General features: G+C 40.2%; 4 long non-coding RNA genes across 4 annotated transcripts; 2 read left to right on the top strand and 2 right to left on the bottom strand.

Moving 5' to 3' along the window:
- The first annotated feature begins 7,858 nt into the window (after nucleotides 1-7,858).
- Nucleotides 7,859-8,979, top strand: LOC148349824 (uncharacterized). The gene is made up of 2 exons (XR_015847192.1): nucleotides 7,859-8,185; nucleotides 8,604-8,979. It is a non-coding gene; the product is annotated as an uncharacterized LOC148349824 (long non-coding RNA).
- An 83-nt stretch (nucleotides 8,980-9,062) lies between these two features.
- LOC148349825 (uncharacterized) lies at nucleotides 9,063-10,503 on the bottom strand. The gene is made up of 2 exons (XR_015847194.1): nucleotides 10,264-10,503; nucleotides 9,063-9,530 (listed from the first exon to the last, which is right to left on the bottom strand). It is a non-coding gene; the product is annotated as an uncharacterized LOC148349825 (long non-coding RNA).
- Nucleotides 10,504-11,023: 520 nt separating this feature from the next.
- LOC148349826 (uncharacterized) lies at nucleotides 11,024-12,484 on the top strand. The gene is made up of 2 exons (XR_015847196.1): nucleotides 11,024-11,260; nucleotides 12,020-12,484. It is a non-coding gene; the product is annotated as an uncharacterized LOC148349826 (long non-coding RNA).
- Nucleotides 12,485-12,567: 83 nt separating this feature from the next.
- LOC148349827 (uncharacterized) lies at nucleotides 12,568-13,684 on the bottom strand. The gene is made up of 2 exons (XR_015847195.1): nucleotides 13,361-13,684; nucleotides 12,568-12,942 (listed from the first exon to the last, which is right to left on the bottom strand). It is a non-coding gene; the product is annotated as an uncharacterized LOC148349827 (long non-coding RNA).
- Between the last annotated feature and the right edge of the window lie 1,697 nt (nucleotides 13,685-15,381).

A 15,381-nucleotide genomic window follows, 5' to 3' on the forward strand; every position in this document is an offset into this window, starting at 1 on the left:
GTATCACGATATTCGATAATATCCAGTACATAATACATGTTTCATTAGTTTTATAATATTTCTGGTGAATTTTAGTTACTGTTGTATGGTGGTGTGCGGTGGGATTTGTCTCGTGTAAAATACAGTGAAAAAAATATTTGAACAGCCTGCTATTTTGCTATATTTCCCACTTAGACATCATGGAGGGGACTTCCGGTGGCGCAATGAGGTAGACGGCAGCAAGGAAAGTAGCTCTGACAAAAATCACTAAAGAGTAATGTAATACTTACTTGGAGAAAGACAGAAAGGGTACAAATTGTGACCCATATTTATGAGAAATTCTTCAACAAAACATGGTCAAGAAGGGGAAACTTGTGGAGGAAAAGGGCGCTATGGAGAAAAAGATCGAGGGAGCAGAAGGAATGTCATCGGTTGACGAAGGACGTGACTCGGCCATCCTCCATGAAGTCCGTAAATTACGGCAAGAACACACGGAAGCAGCCCGGGACAACAAGATTGCGATGACAAGACTGGAAAAAAGCATCGAAGAACTTCTGGAGCGCACTGGGTTGCTGGAGCGGAGGGTGGAAAGCATGGAGGAGCTACATGCTAACACGGAAGAGCGAACGTCAAAACTAGAACAATTAACATTCTCCTTGCTCCAACAAACTGCCAAACTAGCAACAAAGTGTGAGGACTTGGAGTCGAGATCACGGCGGAACAACATAAGAATTCATGGGATCCCTGAGGGTGCCGAAAGAAACGACACAATCGGCTTCATAACAAACTTTATTAAATCGAACATTCCGACAACAGAACATATGGATGTGCGCATTGAGAGGGCACACCGCTCACTGGGGAACAAGTTTCAAGGTAAAGCACTGCCACGGGCAATTATCGTACGTTTCACCGACTACATAGTGAAAGAATTCGTAATGAAAGAAGCATGGAAGCAGAAGACAATGTACGAAGGCAAGACCGTTTACTTCAACCAAGATTACACCACAGAAATCCAAAAAAAGAGGAAACAAGTAAGGGACGTTATCAAAAAGTTAAAGGAAAAGAACGTAAAGGCACAATCACCATATCCCGCCCAGCTGAAGATGTTTTTGGACTCAGGAATAAGAACATTCTCTACACTGATGGAGGCAGCAACATTGCTAAAAGAAATGGGGATCGAAGTGGAAGAGGACAACACGGAGACACTGCAAAAGATGTTGTCAAAGAACATTTGGACCACAGTGACCGGAATCGAGAGGAAGACAAGGGAACACCCCCATCATAGAAGGTGACTTACAAGCTTCTATGGAGCAAAACGAAGCCATATTCGGATTTGGGGAGAAAGAGTAAGGACCATATATGCCCTTTCTATTATAAATTCAATAAGTTAGAAGTAAGTAAAATACCAAGTAAAATTGTTATCTTTAAATCAAAACAATGTATGTATATATATTGGCATAGAGCTACTTTAAAATATTTAGTTAGTTATAAATATGGACGACGGTACAAAAGTTGTTCACGCACTGAGTGCATATTTCCAGGAGGGTAGCCACAACTCTCCAATTGGACTCTTGGAAGACATGGGTTTTTGTTTTTTGGGTGTGTTTTTTTTCTTTTTGGTGGGAAATTATGTGTGCTTGTCAAGATGTTTGTTAGTAATTTGGTTTGTTTTGTCAATGGAGGTGTTAGTAATTAACGTAGTGTTTCTGTATGCTTCAAAAATCAGTGAGACTCAATACAAAGCATGAGCAATCTAAATATTGTTTCATATAATGTACATGGGCTAAACCACCCCATCAAGAGAAAGAAGATATTGAATCAACTCAAGACATTGCAGAGCTCAATAGCCTTATTACAAGAGACACATTTGACCGAGATTGAACATAAGAAGCTAAAAAGAGAATGGGTGAACCAGGTGTTCTACGCATCCTATGGTAAAAGGAGGGGAGTAGCAATTTTACTTGGAAAAGGGGTGGCGTTTAAAGTCGAAAAAGAAGTGAAGGACAATCTGGGGCGATATATAATGATTATAGGGTCAATGGCCGGTTGGGAAATATCAATAATGAATGTTTATGCACCAGTTGAGGAAAAGGGGACATTTTTTCAAGTATTAGCTAAAGTAATAACCAACTGTGCGAAGGGAATGTTACTTTTAGGAGGTGACTTTAACACTGTACAGAATTGCAAAGTGGACAAGTATCCTTCAGTACATGGAACAAACACAAAGAGGTCGAGGATGTTGAATAACATAACTAAAGAATTGGGATTGATAGATCCATGGAGAGAGAAGAATCCCCAAACTAAAGACTATACTTTCTATTCAAACCCGCATGGCAGCTATTCGAGAATTGATTACTTTTACATTTCAAGACAACATATGCATACAGTAGTAGAGTGTGGTATAGAGAATATTACTATAAGTGACCACTCTCCAATTACTTTGAAACTAAGTTTAGACAATGAAACCCATTTTAGGTATTGGAGGATGAATGTATCTCTCCTCTCAGATAAAAACGTAGTACAGGAAATAAAACGGTGTATAAAAGAATATTTCCAAATCAATGACAACAATGAGGTTTCTCCATCAATATTATGGGAAGGAGGGAAAGCTGTAATAAGGGGGAAATTAATTGAAATATCGTCCCGGCTGAAACGAATACGCTTAAAGAATCAGAAGGAATTGGAGGATAAGATTAAGGAACTAGAAGAAGAACATAAAAAAACACCAAGCGAATCCAGATTACAGGTATTAAAAACAACCAGAAGCAAATTAGATGAACTTTTGACAAATAAAGCAGAAGGGGCTCTGCGCTTTGTGAACCAGAGATACTATGAAATGGGCAATAGAGCCAGTCGACTGCTAGCCTTCCAACTTAAAAAGGCCCAAACGGACAGAATTATATCACAAATAAAACATCCTATCTCTAAACAATGTTTAGTAAAACCCAAAGGTATAGCAGAAGCATTTGCAGATTATTATAAAGAATTATACAAGGACTCAGAAAATGACTTAGATAACTACACGGCACAAAACTTTTTAGGAAAACTACATTTACCGACACTAACAGGAGGGGATACATTAGAAATTATTCGCCCCATTACAAAACAGGAAATACAAGATACAATAAATAACTTAAAAATAAATAAATCACCAGGAACGGATGGATTCCCGGGGGTGTTCTACAAAAGCTTTAAGGAAGAATTAACACCAGTACTGCAGAAAGTATTTAACTATGCTCTAACAAAAGGAGATCCCCCCAAAGCATGGTCGGAAGCCATCATAACAGTCCTGCACAAAGAAGGAAAAGACCCAATATTGTGTGAAAGCTGTAGACCAGTTAGTTTACTTTGTAATGATCTAAAAATTCTTACAAGCATACTTGCAAAAAGAATGCAGAAATTTATAGCGAAATTAATTAGAAATGATCAAACAGGGTTTATTCCGGGGAGGCAGGGTGCAAACAATATTAGGAGGATACTAAACATAATTACAAGCACAAAATCTAAGACCCAACCCTCGATGTTACTGAGCTTGGATGCACAAAAAGCTTTCGATGGGGTGAAATGGAGCTTCTTACATCAATCACTTATAGCTTTTGGCTTCCCTCCAATATTTGTTGAATGGGTGAAAATAATCTATAAAAATCCTAAATCTCGTCTTAGAGTAAATGGTCACTGTTCAGATTTCTTTGAAATCAAAAGAGGAGTCCGGCAAGGAGATTGTTTAAGCCCACTCTTGTTTGCAATAAGCATAGAACCACTCGCAGAATCTATTAGACAAAATGAGCAAATAAGGGGGATATTTGATGAAGGAGGAACAGAACATAAAATATCACTGTTTGCAGACGACCTGTTGGTAATGCTGGAGGAACCTTCGTTATCAATACCACCACTGTTGGAGAGCCTTAAAATATATGGAGAAGTAGCTGGGTATTCAAATAATGAGAGCAAATCAATAGCAATGATGATATCAGGAAAATGTCCAACAGATGTGATTGAAAGATTTGATTTTAAATGGACAAATAAAGGGTTTAAATATTTGGGGGTGACCATTACACCACATACCACACAACTGTTTGATGCAAATTATGGAATGTTGATAAAAGAAATAAGGAAAGATTTGGAAAAATGGGAAATTTTGCCCTTAAGTCTTATCGGCAGGATAGAAACAATCAGGATGAACATATTACCAAGACTATTATTTCTGTTTCAATCCCTTCCAATTCTGATCCCGGCATCCACATTTAAAATGTTAAATAAGTTGATAGCAAAATTCCTTTGGCAGAACAAGAAACCTAGAATAAAATACAAAACCCTGTTAGCTCCTAAAGAAAAGGGGGGCCTAGACCTACCCAATATTAAATATTACTATTGGGCAGCTCAAATTAGAGCACTCATCTTGTGGATTACTACAGACAAAGATACGATATGGGTGGACATGGAGCAGCGATCTTGTCCAAATATGCCTGTGGAATCGTTACCATACATATCAGTCACGAGGTGGAAGAAATTAAAAATCCAGAATGAATGGATTAAGGGAACTATTAAAACTTGGTCAACAATACAAAAAAAATTAAAAATATCAAGATCTGTGAATAGGGCTACCAAAATAGCGAAAAATCCAGACTTTAAACCTGGGGTTATGGAGGTAGGGTTTCAAAAATGGGGCCAAAAAGGACTGATGTTGATTACCCAAGTATTGGAAGCACAGACAATGAAATCATTCGAACAACTCCAACAAGAATTTGACCTACCCAGAAATGATTTTTACAAATATTTGCAACTAAGGCATTACCTCCAGAAACACGAGGAATGGGGGAAAATATGTAAGGAGCCAACTAAGGTAGAGGAATTATTAATATCATATACAAAAGGACAATCAATAAAGGGGGTTATATCAAAACTATATAAAGCCCTGAGAATGGATCTCAGTAATGAGGACATGGCAGTTAAGGAAAAATGGGAACAAGAAACTAATGTAGCGATAAAAGACAACGAATGGGAAAAAACATTGAAAGAGGGACACAAAATAACCAACAGCCCGACATGGAGGGAGTTTGAATGGAAAGTAAAAATGCGATTCTTCTATACACCCTCTATCACTTCAAAATATAAAAATACCCCGAATCTATGTTGGCGTAACTGTGGGGGGGTCGGAGACTTTACGCATATTTTCTGGAATTGCCCTGTAATATCAAATTTTTGGAGAAGTATCCAGAGAGAAATAAAATTAATCACTGGCTGGGAGTTGCGGTTGGACCCAAAGGCTTACATAATAGGAATTTTGCCAGAAGAATTACTATCTGGTCAACAGAAATATATACTAAGGGTAATGCTTCTGGTAGCAAAGAAAATGATCACAGTGTCCTGGCTGAAACCACAACCTCCTGACATAAAACAATGGAGAGACAAATTAAAGCAAATGTACATTATGGAAAAAATCACTGCAAGACTTCAACTGAAACTTGACCAATTTGAGAAAAGATGGAAGCCTATCACACAAATTTTACCTGATGTCTAAACACCTCCCCCTATTTATTATGTGTGTATTTTTCTTTTTTTTTTTTTTTTTTTTTTTTTTTTTTTCCCTTTTTTTTCTTTGGGTGTATATTTTGATTTATTAATTTTATATGTATATATATATATATATATATATATATATATATATATATATATATATTTCTTTTTGTATGGATTTATTGTATGAGCATTTATTCTTCTTTTCTATTAATAGCATTTTTTGTTCTTTGTTGTTCCTTCTGTTATTTATGAATGTGTCAAGTGTATATATTTTGTGTTGATGTAAGATGGGGGAATCAAACCTCTGTCAAAATCGGTGTGAGAAATAAAAAGTTTAAAAAAAAAAAAAAAAAAAAAAAAAAAAGACATCATGGAGGGGTCTGGAATTTTCATCGTAGCTGCATGTCCCCTGTGAGAGGGATAAACTAAAAAGAAAAATCCAGAAATCACAATGCATGATTTTTTTAATGATTCATTTGTGTGATATAGTTGCAAATAAGTATTTGAACACCTCAGAAAATGAGTTTTAATATTAAGTACACTAGCCTTTGTTTGCTACTCCTGAGGTGAAACATTTCCTTTAGTCTTTCACCAGGTTTGCAAACACTGCAGGAGGGATCTTGGCCCACTCCTCCACACAGATCTTCTAGATCAGTCAGGTTTCTGGCTGAAAAACACAGAGTTTGAGCTACCTCCAAATATTTTCTATTGGGTTTAGGTCTGGGCCATGCCAGAACCTTGATATGCTTCTTACGGAGCCACTCCTTACTTTTTCTGGCTGTGTGCTTCAGGTCATTGTTGTGTTGGAAGACCCAGCCACAGCCCATCTTCAATACTCTGACGGGGGAAGGAGGTTGTTCCCCAAAATCTCACAATACACAGCCCTCAGTTATCCTCTCTTTAATGCAGTGCACTTGTCCTGTCTCATGTGCAGAAAAACATCCCCAAAGCACGCTCATATTTTAGAGTAGGTATGGTGTTCTTCAGATTATGACCAAAATGTTCTATTTCGATCTCACCTGACCAAAAAACTTTCTCCCATGACTCCGCTATATCATCCAAATGGTCGTATGCATACATAAGACGGACCTTGACATTTGCAGGTTTAAGCAAGGGAACTTTTCGAGCCATACATGATTTCAAATCATGATGTCTTCGTGTATTATCTACAGCAGGGGTCGGGAACCTATGGCTCGCGAGCCATATATGGCTCTTTCTATGAGTACCTATGGCTCAGAGACCAATTTGATTGCATGCAAAATTTCTCCAATTTGTTCAAAACCGAAAATGTCTATCCTATTCAGGCACACGTAAAGCCAAACCAAAGCCAGGTGAGAAGGAAACACTTCGCAGTATATATAGGGCACGTTTTTCACTACAATTTACAGTCAAGGTGTCACACAAAAAAAGGGGGAAAAAAGACTCGTTTTGGCTGTACAACGCTAAAGAATCCTTTATTTAAAAGTTCACTATATAATCTGTGTTCAGTGTTCAGATACTTTATGATGAATCCACAGAACTGTAAATACGCCAAAACACCGGAAGAGAACTTAGTCATTTGATTGGGTGAGTGGGAGGGATGGGTGGAGCTATGCAAAAAGTACAAGCATTCCCTCCCATCTCTCGCCAAAGGTAAGCACATAAGGCTCCCTATTCTCAGAATGTTGTGACGTTTTTACAAAATAAATGCTTGCATCTGGTTTTGAAACCAATATGTATGAAAAAAAGGGTCAAAAGGAGTTTAACCGATCTTGAGTAATTGCAAGAAAGAGACAAGTTTAAAGTGGTCTGTTTGTTGAATTTGGGACAGGGGCTCTGGCATTATTCTCTTTTCATAATTTTTATCAAATCATCAAAAATAAATGTGCTGAAGACTAAGCTTTTGTCTGGGGCGCGGGTTTAGCAATTTAGTAAATTTGTCTCATAATATATGGTGTGGCTCTTTCCCAAAATAAAATTAATATTTTTTGCTTTTATGGCTCTTTGAGTCAAAAAGGTTCCCGACCCCTGATCTACAGTAACCTTGGAAACGGTGGTCCCAGCTCTTTTCAGGGTATTCACCAACTCCTGTCGTGTTGTCCCGGGCTGATTCCTCACCTTTCTTACAATCATTGAGACACCACGAGATGTTTAGCTTCTTCCATTTTCTAATAATTGCTCCAATAGTGGACCTTTTTTCACCAAGCTGCTTGGCAATTGCTCAGTAGCCCTTTTCAGCCTTGTGGAGGTGTACAATTTTGTCTCTGGTGTCTTTGGACAGCTCTTTGATCTTCGCCATGTTACAAGTTAGTCATACTATGGCCCAATCCCATTTCTCTCACTCGGCCCTGAGAACCCTGCAGTGAGGTCCCTCGATAGAGGAGTGCCCTCCGCGAATGGAGTGCAAAGTGGAGATAGTTTGGACAAGACTTGCAAGGTTCCACCCCTGTCCAGGAGATGGCGGTAATATTAATTGGCTGTAGACCTTAGTGACGTAAAGGTCTACGTCACATGTAAACAACTCGAGTCTCAACCTGTAGTGTGTCAGTTGGAGAGTTCGTGCAACGTTAAAAATGCCCGCTACAGCTGTGTTATTACCGATTGCCTGAAAGCTCATCATCTTTTCCGTGTCTCCAATCAACGGAGGAGAAATGTGCTATACTGAAGACAGCTTCGGCGCTATGTAGTGCTGATTCATCTTTACAAGGTACGTACACTCATTAAAAAAAATGACCCGTTCGGTCAAATACAGTAAGAGTTAACATACAATGCACGTTCACATAATACCCTATGTTTGTGTAGACATAAATGGCAATCTACTTATTAGTATCTTAATGCCATTTTATGACATATAGTAGGGGTCTTGAATGTGTGACATGACGAAAAGTAAACAAACACAAGAACAGTCCACCTGACCCTTAAGCTGACATAATATCGTCACCAAACTTCCCTGTACGACCCAAAAACCTTAGTTCATAAGGAATTTAATTCAAAAGAGTTGTCATTGGATATAAAAAAGGTAATTTCAACATTTTTTCATGATGCTTACATCACAGTTAAAGCGGTCTTTTTCTTTTCTATGCCCACATTTATGTCTAAATTGTTTGTTATCTATTGTGTTCCAGAGTGGCTGTCCCATAAGCGTGGACAGGTTGGACAGGAATGTTCCCATCCTGTGCTTATGGTTGGATGTGGAGTCAGAACTCATTCAGGACTTAAGGTTGAGCAAGAAGGTTATGTGGGCCCTGCAGGAGCTGCTAAAGAGGGAACAGGGCCGTGGCTGGAGGTCCTGATCTACGTGTACTGGCTGGCCCACGCTCTGTCCTACCGTGTGGTGTCACGGGTCTTCAGGGTTCCCAGGTCCACCGTACAAAGAATTGTCCACAGTTAATATGGAATAAATTGCCCAAAAGCCATATTTTAGGCTCTTTAAGTCAGACCCACATTTGCATTATGTGCTTTTCTGCATTACTATTCAATAAACATCTTCATTTTGAGTAACACCTTGGTGGTTTATTTCATAATGATGTGAGATACTGTGTGTGAACGATGTGACTGTTGGACAGAAAACAACTACAAATCACTCCAGCTTAAATAATAGTTTACTTTCAGAAAAACAAACTCACATTGGGCCAAAATACATCATAGTAAATAAATAATGTGTCACATATTTTAACAAAAATATACCAATACTTCCATGAAGCTGGAAAACACAAACTGGAACTTCATTGAGTTCTTAATAAAAAAAAAATATTTTCCTTTTATAAAACAAAGGGAAACATTGCAGAGATGTCACTGTTCTGGAAATTTGTCCACGAGCTTCCCAAAAAGGACAGGAACCGCTCAGTTTTGGCCACAGTTTCTTCGAGCCTTTTCCTCACTCCGGCAGACTCCACTTTCAAAAAGTCAAGGAGTGTATCGTGCTTCTTTTTTTTTCTGGGTGATTTGGGGTTTGGCGCCGGATTAGAAGGTGCCAACGACGTGCCCGGTGGTGTGGATGGCGTGGTAGCTGTGATGGTGACCAGCTCTTCCACGGGACGTTCTACAGTGGCCTTTAGGTTGGGTGGAAAAAACAAGAATTACTTAATGCTGATGTATTGTACAAAAACAACTGTGTATAGGATGCTCAACAAGTTGATGTGAGACAGGATATTATAGAATGTGTTCTGGATAATTATTTGATAGTGAATAGATACACAAAATTGACATGTTATTCTTATGGCTGTATGAGCCTTCTATTGGCCAGCATCACATATGCTTTAGAATTGTCTCCACATTTGAGAAGGTAATTAGTTTACTTAATATGTGTTTACAGAGAAGGCAGTGGACTATGTGATAGTAGTTTGTTTCAACTGTATTTCCACGTGAAATTCGGAGAAATTACTCATAATGCATGATGAAAACTAATGCATTCTGAATCATATTGCAAATAAAACACGACACCCGAAATTGTGTGCAGTAAACAAGCGCTTATGTCCAGAACGTTATTCTGACTATGCTCCTTTAGCGACTGGCCTTGTAGATGTAAAAGCACGACTCGTTTAAGATAAAAACAGGGATGGGCTGAACCGTGATTTTCTGCACAGTTATCCTACTTTACAGTTTGTAGCGTGAAGATTTTTTTTTGGCAGCTCCCTCGGTAGATTAGTGCACTTCGTAAAGTAGCGATTTTGCAATGTTCGTGTTTTAACGCGAAAATACGATTTTCTATTGCATTTACGTCTAACTAAGATATCTCAATACATTTTGTTGCAAATACATGCGTGGTTGTGGAAAACTACTTACATTTGTGCGGTTCCTTTTCGGGCATGTTTGTTGATATTGAGAATTCGCAAAGCCTTCTGGGTAGTCACTTCGCTGCCAAATGAGGTCGAGAGCCCCCTCGGTCTTGAAGTGGTTACGACATGGTTTGAGGGCACTTCTGCCTCGGTCTTGAGAGTATCGGGACACACCCCATTTTCACGTGAACGCGCAAACCGAGTGACTAGGGCACATAGCGAGTGAAAGTGCGAAGAATGGGACTCAGCCAGATTGCATGGGGTGGACAGGTGTCTTTATGTAACTAACGACTTCAAACAGGTGCATCTGATTCAGGATGATACGTGGAGTGCAGGTGGACTTCTAATCAATGAATAAATGAAAGAAAACTTTATTTCGAACATTATGAAATAAAAACAGGCCAAAAACAATGACTCAACATCAAAAATAATGTAAGTTAGTTGCAAGACTTTGCGACTTAATATTGATCCATAAATAAGGCGCACTTTATTTTAAGGCGCATGGTCAGCTTTTGAAAAAAATAAAGGCTTTTAGGTGCGCCTTAAAGTATGGAAAATACGGTACTGATTATCATAGTACCCATCTATTAATGTTATAATGCTACCAGTCACTAAATGTTACGCAATATTTCAGACCCTCAAAAATCCCTTTGTCGCGGACACACGCGAGAGAGGAGAAATTCAATGCGTCAACGAGTAGTCCATTGGCACACAGAAAATCTGCACCAAGAAGAGGAAAAGCAATATCCGCAGTGACAAATGGCTGCGTCCCATTCTTCGCACTTTCACTCGCTATGTGCCCTAGTCACTCGGTTTGCGCGTTCACGTGAAAATGGGGTGTGTCCCGATACTCTCAAGACCGAGGCAGAAGTGCCCTCAAACCATGTCGTAACCACTTCAAGACCGAGGGGGCTCTCGACCTCACTTGGCAGCGAAGTGACTACCCAGAAGGCTTTACGAATTCTCAATATCAACAAACATGCCCGAAAAGGAACCGCACAAATGTAAGTAGTTTTCCACAACCACGCATGTATTTGCAACAAAATGTATTGAGATATCTTAGTTAGACGTAAATGCAATAGAAAATCGTATTTTCGCGTTAAAACACGAACATTGCAAAATCGCTACTTTACGAAGTGCACTAATCTACCAAGGGAGCTGGCAAAAAAAAAAATCTTCACGCTACAAACTTTAAAGTAGGATAACTGGGCAGAAAATCACGGTTCAGCCCATCCCTGTTTTTATCTTAAACGAGTCGTCCTTTTACATCTACTGTACATCGCTAAAGGAGCATAGTCAGAATACCGTTCTGGACATAAGCACTTGTTTACTGCACACAATTTCGGGTGTCGTGTTTTATTTACAATATGATTCTTTCATGTGAGATCAGAATGCATTAGTTTTCATCATGCATTATGAGTAATGTCTCCGAATTTCACGTGGAAATACAGTTGAAACAAACTACTATCACATAGTCCACTGCCTTCTCTGTAAACACATATTAAGTAAACTAATTACCTTCTCAAAATGTTGTCCAAATGTGGAGACAATTCTAAAGCATATGTGATGCTGGCCAATAGAAGGCTCATACAGCCATAAGAATAACATGTCAATTTTGTGTATCTATTCACTATCAAATAATTATCCAGAACACATCCTATAATTTCCTGTCTCACATCAACTTGCTGAGCATCCTATACTCAGTTGTTTTTGTACAATACATCAGCATTAAGTAATTCTTGTTTTTTCCACCCAACCTAAAGGCCACTGTAGAACGTCCCATGGAAGAGCTGGTCACCATCACAGCTACCACGCCATCCACACCACCGGGCACGTCGTTGGCACCTTCTAATCCGGTGCCAAACCCCAAATCACCCAGAAAAAAAAGGAAGCACGATACACTCCTTGACTTTTTGAAAGTGGAGTCTGCCGGAGTGAGGAAAAGGCTCGAAGAAACTGTGGCCAAAACTGAGCGGTTCCTGTCCTTTTTGGGAAGCTCGTGGACAAATTTCCAGAACAGTGACATCTCTGCAATGTTTCCCTTTGTTTTATAAAAGGAAAATATTGTTTTTTTTATTAAGAACTGAATGAAGTTCCAGTTTGTGTTTTCCAGCTTCATGGAAGTATTGGTATATTTTTGTTAAAATTTGTGACACATTATTTACTATTATGTATTTTGGCCCAATGTGAGTTTGTTTTTCTGAAAGTAAACTATTATTTAAGCTGGAGTGATTTGTAGTTGTTTTCTGTCCAACAGTCACATAGTTCACACACAGTATCTCACATCATTATGAAATAAACCACCAAGGTGTTACTCAAAATGAAGATGTTTATTGAATAGTAATGCAGAAAAGCACATAATGCAAATGTGGGTCTGACTTAAAGAGCCTAAATATGGCTTTTGGGCAATTTATTCCATATTAACTGTGGACAATTCTTTGTACGGTGGACCTGGGAACCCTGAAGACCCGTGACACCACACGGTAGGACAGAGCGTGGGCCAGCCAGTACACGTAGATCAGGACCTCCAGCCACGGCCCTGTTCCCTCTTTAGCAGCTCATGCAGGGCCCACATAACCTTCTTGCTCAACCTTAAGTCCTGAATGAGTTCTGACTCCACATCCAACCATAAGCACAGGATGGGAACATTCCTGTCCAACCTGTCCATGCTTATGGGACAGCCACTCTGGAACACAATAGATAACAAACAATTTAGACATAAAAGTGGGCATAGAAAAGAAAAAGACCGCTTTAACTGTGATGTAAGCATCATGAAAAAATGTTGAAATGACCTTTTTTATATCCAATGACAACTCTTTTGAATTAAATTCCTTATGAACTAAGGTTTTTGGGTCGTACAGGGAAGTTTGGTGACGATATTATGTCAGCTTAAGGGTCAGGTGGACTGTTCTTGTGTTTGTTTACTTTTCGTCATGTCACACATTCAAAACCCCTACTATATGTCATAAAATGGCATTAAGATACTAATAAGTAGATTGCCATTTATGTCTACACAAACATAGGGTATTATGTGAACGTGCATTGTATGTTAACTCTTACTGTATTTGACCGAACGGGTCATTTTTTTTAATGAGTGTACGTACCTTGTAAAGATGAATCAGCACTACATAGCGCCAAAGCTGTCTTCAGTATAGCACATTTTTCCTCCGTTGATTGGAGACACGGAAAAGATGATGAGCTTTCAGGCAATCGGTAATAACACAGCTGTAGCGGGCATTTTTAACGTTGCACGAACTCTCCAACTGACACACTACAGGTTGAGACTCGAGTTGTTTACATGTGACGTAGGCCTATACGTCACTAAGGTCTACAGCCAATTAATATTACCGCCATCTCCTGGACAGGGGTGGAACCTTGCAAGTCTTGTCCAAACCATCTCCACTTTGCACTCCACTCGCGGAGGGCACTCCTCTATTGAGGGACCTCACTGGAGGGTTCTCAGGGCCGAGTGAGAGAAATGGGATTGGGCCAAAGGCCCATGTAAACTGCTGACCCCCAAAACACACGTCCACTGTCCGTGTCCCGTATGTGCGGATGGGGGTGTCATTGGCAGGAGTTAATGGAGGTCCATGTGTGAGCCTCCCCCCCCTCCCACATCGTCCACAGTGGCAGGGAGGATGCTCCTCTGGGCGCCGGTGTCACACAAGAACTTGTGGCCGGAGATGGCGTCCCGGATGAACAGTAGCCGGTTTCTTGCGCCTGCACTCACGGCCGCTACAGAGTGTAGGCCTTGAAGTTTCCCGTCGCGTTGAAGGTGCAAGGGGGACGGCACTTCTTGGCCTTGGGCCCAAAACGTGCATGGTAGTAACACAGACCTGACACATTCTGATCGTCAGTGGCCGCGCATGCCTTGCTGGCTAAGGGCGTCGCACTTGATGGTGTGTAGGTGCGTGTCGGGGCCAGCACCTCATGTGTGTATCTATGTGTGGCCAGGAAAAACCGGTCCGCTTCCTCTGCCAGTGCACGCGAATCTGTAATGGTTGTATTCGCAAGCGTCGTCTGGACATGCGGCGGCATGTGACGCAGGAAGAGTTCCGTGAAAAGAAAATTTGGCTCTTTAGTGCCAAGCAAGTTTAACATAATTTCCATGTGACCCGATGGCTTACTGTCTCCTGAGCCCTGAATAGCAAGGAGGCGTCGAGCACGCTCAGAACGCGACTGTTCAAAGATTCTGAGGAGATATGCCTTCAGTCCCTTATATTTATCCAGTTCAGGAGGGGATGTGATGAAGCTCACCGCTCTGGCTGCAGTTGAGCTCCCCAGAGCAGACACCACGTGGTAATAGCGAGAGTCATCATCAGTGATTCCGCGCAGGGCGAATTGAGCCTCTGCTTGTGTGAACCATGTTGCCGCCAATGACTCCCAGAACTCGGGGAGCTTGAGAACGGGCTCGTATGCCATGTCGGTATGCTCAGTATTATGCATGGCCTCGGAAACTTCCACGAGACTATTGTCGGGGTCACCAATGTAGCGGGCAGAGACGGGAGTCGTAGGCAGAGTGTCAAACAAAGGTGCCAACGAAAGCTGCTTTAATGACATTTAAACTTGCAATAACAAAACAAACACGAGAGTGGCTCGAGCCGGCCGAATTAAGAGTCCCCCTAACTAAACAATGGTTCCGTGGGTGAATTATGTAAAACCCACTACACCCTCTTAAAACAGGTTCAGTTTCATCCAGCAAGATGTGCTTTTTACTGCGAGACATCAAACACAATAGTCGACTGTAAAATGCGCACACCCTCCCACCAGCATCAGCTACATTTATCAGGTTGACGTTGGATCATTTGTACAAGAAAAAAAATTGACACCTTTGCTGTCACAGGATGATCTGTTTATTCAAGTAAAATAAAATGATCCAGGTGTTACGTCTCGTTTGACGATGACAAGAAATCAAAAACGTTCGTCTCCCGTTTTATTTGTTGATGTTTTGACAGTTAATTTCAGCATAATAAGCTTCATAGTAGAGTGCATAACAGTTTCAATACCAGTAACTTGAGTAGGAAAAGGCAAAATAAACTTGTTACCAGCTCAAAAGTGATTTATAGACAATGTGCATTACCGTTCTAATACATTCACAACAAATACAAGACGAAATGGTTTAAGT

This window comes from Urocampus carinirostris, chromosome 17, assembly GCF_059441175.1.
Source record: "Urocampus carinirostris isolate Australia breed hairy pipefish chromosome 17, RoL_Ucar_1.0, whole genome shotgun sequence".
Lineage (NCBI taxonomy): Eukaryota > Metazoa > Chordata > Actinopteri > Syngnathiformes > Syngnathidae > Urocampus > Urocampus carinirostris.